Here is a 4,855-nt window from a genome sequence, read left to right on the forward strand (position 1 = left end):
TTGATGTTTTTAAGGTGTATTTATATTCGAGTGTTACTATTTGGTTTTACTAAAAATTCAAATCAATGACCATTTGTTTTATTTTAAACCAATCCAAATTTCCAATTTAAAAATTAAATATAAACATGTTTAAAAAGTATGATCCTTACATCAATTAGCATTTGTTAAATTCTTAGCGTCTCGTTTGCAATATGAGAGACTGTTGATGATGAAATTCATAAATCAGGAAATGATTAATTAAAACCGTTCACGATGGGACTCGAACCCACAATCTCCCGCTCCGGAGGCGAGCGCCTTATCCATTAGGCCACGCGAACTGTTCTGACGGTTTTCCTTCTTTTAAGCCCTTAAATGCAAAACCTTGACTTGCTCAGGTTATTTTTGTGTTTGTAAAATTAAACTAGATAGTGCGACAATGTTTATTTGAACTAAAAACAGTCTACTAGAGACTCAGCTATATATATTTTTCTTCTATTTCATATTTAAAAAAAAGGAAAATAAAAATTATAATTAATAATGTGATATTAGTGATTATTCTATGTTATTCCAAGTGAAATTAAGTTATATCCCTTGAGTCTTACCACCAACACCTATTGAACAAATGTTAATTTATTAATCTAAATTTATATTTTAGATCCGAGTAAGCTAGGGTATATCGTTTATAAATATGAAGTGTTTTAAAAAATAAGCTTGAAACTGATCAATTGTAAGAAAATATTTAAAAATTTATGAAATATTGAGACTAAAACTTAAATAGATGGATTAAATCTAATGTTACGTTTAAGTTAAAATAAATGAAAAAAAGAAATTTAAACCTATTTAACAAGAGTTTTAATATGTAAATTTGTCTATAAAATTATAAACATCATCAACAAATAAGCCTTTACATTTTCTTTATTGTTGACAAAATCATTTACGTGGTAGTCGTTTCGCTAAATAAACTCAATACAAATCTAATTGACATGAAAAGATGTTTTTATGAGTCAATTTAATAAACTTGAAACAATAAAGTAGATAAATTGATCGGTTTAATTGAAAGGTTTAGAAAGAAGAGTGACAAATGTTCAATTCATTTTTCTAGTGCAGAGTATGCATCGATGACCATCAATGACATGCATCTTGAACTAAAAAAAGAAAATGGTTAAACAAGTTTGACATGATTTGAGCAAATTAGTTTTCATTGCAACACACATCAAACAAGTCATCCAGAAGAGCGAGAAGAAATGTGTTATCAATGAAGAGGCTCACACATGGTCTCCATCATTGATATGAAGGAATCTAATAACAATATGTCACATAATTCCATGATAATTATATTAGCTGTTTAGATCCTAAGTGAGAAAAAATATTTGTGTTCTGTCTTGAAGTCCGACGAAGAGAAGGTTCCTGATTCATAAGAAGATAATATAGATTTTTCAATTGATATCATGAAAGTTGACAAAGTATTTTATTATCTGCTTAAGGATAAACAAATTCGACTATTATATGTTCACAAGATTCCTCTATAAAAGAAATCAAAGGCAAGAGACATTCTAAGTGGCTCAACTTTATATAATCAGTAAACGACTAAATTAGCCAATATAAGAATGGTAAAAATAAAAGTTGATATTGATCCTTTACAAAATATGAGTATGACTATGGTGTCTTTTTAAAAATCTATAGGGTTCAAGACGATAAGCAAAATATGAAGCATATTTGACACCACATATGACGCATCAATGTTTGATATGTTGACCCTTACAATAAGTAGGTTTGCCAAAATTACCATGAAAGAATGACTAATGTATCTTGAAATCACTATCAAGGACAATGAGAAGATAATAACAAAAATAATATTAAAAAAACCTGACCAACATACTTGAAGGGAAATGGATATTAAATGAAATGGTCAAGTCTAAAATGCCTCACATTGTCACCCTCACCATAATTCAAAAGAGGAGGTAGTAGAGGAATCATTTCATCTATAAGATGAAGAAAATTCTACACATGATTGCCAAAGTTTTGAACCAAGATAAAAATAATGTGTTGTCTCCATAAGTATTGGAAGCACTAAAAAAATGTATCCTCTCAGTCGTACATGACTATGTTAATAGCTATGAACATCTCGTTCAACTTTATTATCACTTCCTTATGGTTAGGGTCTTAATCTTGATGATTGTGTTACATTTTCTAGGGTTAACTTCAATGCATCTCTCACTCAAATAAAATTTCAAGAATTTGCAGGCTTTGACGTTGAAGGTACACTTATTTGGGTTAAGCCTCATGTTATATTCCTGGACATAATTAAACACCTGGTGTAAAGGCCTTCGTGTAGTTGTTCTTTGTTGGATTTGACAATCATGTAATTCATATATACTTTCAACATCTCGCTGATTTCATCTTCAAAGATCCTGCTCATCATTCTCTAGTATGTTGGATCCACATTTTTTAGTCCAAAGGGAATCACATTGTATATTTAATTGAAGTGCTCAATCATAAAGGTGATATTATCTAAGGGTGGCAAACAGGCATGTCATCCCCGTTTATATCTTCCCTGCAAAAGCCCATAAAAAATAAGGTGGGGAGGGGCGGACATAGTTGAGGGTCTAAGTTTAAAACCTTGGTCCGCCCCATTAAAAAGTGAGGGCATGGAAGGACATACCCGCAGACACTGCATCTTTTACGCCTAAAAAAGACAAAAAATTATGTTAATGCCCGCATCCACATAGCCCGCAGAAAAAATGGAGCGGGGTGGACAGATTTGAGAGTGCGATCCTAAACACTTTGTTCGCCTCGCACTAAAATACGGACAAAAAAAGCATGTGCTACGAGCCTGAACCATTTTGCCACCCCTAGTATTATCCCTATCGACCTCGTGCATGGGAGTTTATTGTATTTGGAGTACATATCCATGAATGATAGCAACTTATATTCAACATAGTTGTCCATCAACTTGTAAATGGTATGTATCAGGTATGAATCTCCGGGGCACGCCTTGTTGCATCTATTTCTTCTAATTGAGAGTAACTATCAGTTCTATGCAGCCCTAGGGATGGGTTACAAAACCATTGAATGCTTGTAAACCTATGCCCACGTACGGTGATAACCTATCTTATTTTAAGACCAACTTCTCAAAAAGTTTGGCACACATGATGTCGCACAAGATTCCTTTTTCAACCATGATCCTTGATACCTCAAAGTTGGCTATTTCTGTCACTCTTACCAACAAAAACACCTCCTTGGGAATACCACCCATTTTCTCTTGTCGTTAAAACCCCAAATTGGTATTTTATCTTTCTTGTCGCCTCCAATTCAACGACCTTTCTCTTTTTAGTTCCCTTGAGTGGTTCTTTCGTGCAAGATAGTCCTCCAATAGTAAGCATGATGAGGGAGTGGTCTCTTTACTAAGGACGAAGAAAGAGAAAAGCCATTAGAACAATTTGAGAGTAACCATGTTGTAGTGCCTATAGCTAAGTTGCGATCATGTTATAGAGGTTTGCAACAAGTTCGTTCATGCATGTATCCCAAACGCGACCTAGTGTCGATGGAGGCTTTGAGCCATATTCGATTATTAAAATTTTAACTGCGAATGAAGGTATATGTTGCTTCAATGTTTAACAATGAAAATCTTCTTGTCCAACCGATTGAGAAGCTGAGATCTGGTGAGACACAATGATTAAAGGTTTGACTAAAAACTGGAACTTCTACTTTATATGAAAGAAATGACTCTTCAAATGTGGAGGTGAGGACCAGTGCAATGATGTTTGACGAATGGGCGACGTAATGAAGAGCCAGAGATCGAGTGACTTTGGAAGTTGTCATTGGTGGTGGTTATGAAGGTTAACAACATACGACAATGGAGAATAAAGAGATGGTTCCTACATAAAGTGCCACTATATCAAAATGGAAAAGAAAACCAGTAGTAGGTTGATGAAATCCATTATGAAAAATATTTGACACGATGGTGGAGGTCTCCGATGAACGATAGGGAATGTACATGCAAATTTAACATTCAAATACCCAAGTCAGTGAAGTCAAATAAGAAGAGCTTGCAAATGTGTAATGAGGTGCACCTTGGTGTGATGCGAGATCACACTTATATAAGAACAACAATTAGAATGACCCTTATGAATACAACACCCTTTGCGGACTATTAAATGAATTTCAATGGTTAGAATAAAAATGACACCTTACTTCAATGCGGGACTCTCTAGTGAGAGTACACCTATGTGCAAGCTTAAATGAGCATAACTTTGAATTATACCCTCACATTAGACAATTTTTATTACGCGGTTCCTTCGATCCCTTTACAAAGTTTATTTTTAGAATTAATTTTAATATAAATTTTAATTTTTGTTTTAAAATTTATTGCTCAATTATTTTTATATGAATATACATATAAATATAAATCTTGTTAATCCGAAATGATTTAACATAGGACTTATTTGTTTCAGCTTAAAAAAATGGATTTTTTACCTGATTTTCAAATTATTACAAGTTTTTTTATATTCGTTTTTTTAAAAAATTGAAATACTAATTTTGACATTCTATAACATAAACATACATTATTGAAGACTAAAATTTAGTCAAAATCACAACTTTTTCAAAAAGTTATATTTCAAAAATAATTTTTATGAAAATCTATTTGAAATAACTTCAAAATTAAGTGATTTTTTGAAATTTTGATATCTAATTTTTTTCATAAATAAATGAAATACCTAAAATCACATTTTAAGAATAATTATTCAAACTAAAATTTAATTTGAAATTTTTTATAAATTTTTTTTACACAAAATTATATAACATTATAAAAATTATTTAAAAAAAAACAAAACAAACTGACCCTAATCACTTATTTAAAAATCAATTTTCCTAC

At 31.8% G+C, this 4,855-nt stretch overlaps 1 non-coding gene across 1 annotated transcript; it reads right to left on the reverse strand.

Moving 5' to 3' along the window:
* Window positions 1–244: 244 nt before the first annotated feature.
* On the reverse strand, window positions 245–317 carry TRNAR-CCG (transfer RNA arginine (anticodon CCG)). The gene has a single exon. It is a non-coding gene; the product is annotated as a tRNA-Arg (tRNA).
* Window positions 318–4,855: the final 4,538 nt, after the last annotated feature.

Source organism: Vicia villosa, linkage group LG6, assembly GCF_029867415.1.
Source record: "Vicia villosa cultivar HV-30 ecotype Madison, WI linkage group LG6, Vvil1.0, whole genome shotgun sequence".
In the NCBI taxonomy this organism is placed as follows: domain Eukaryota; kingdom Viridiplantae; phylum Streptophyta; class Magnoliopsida; order Fabales; family Fabaceae; genus Vicia; species Vicia villosa.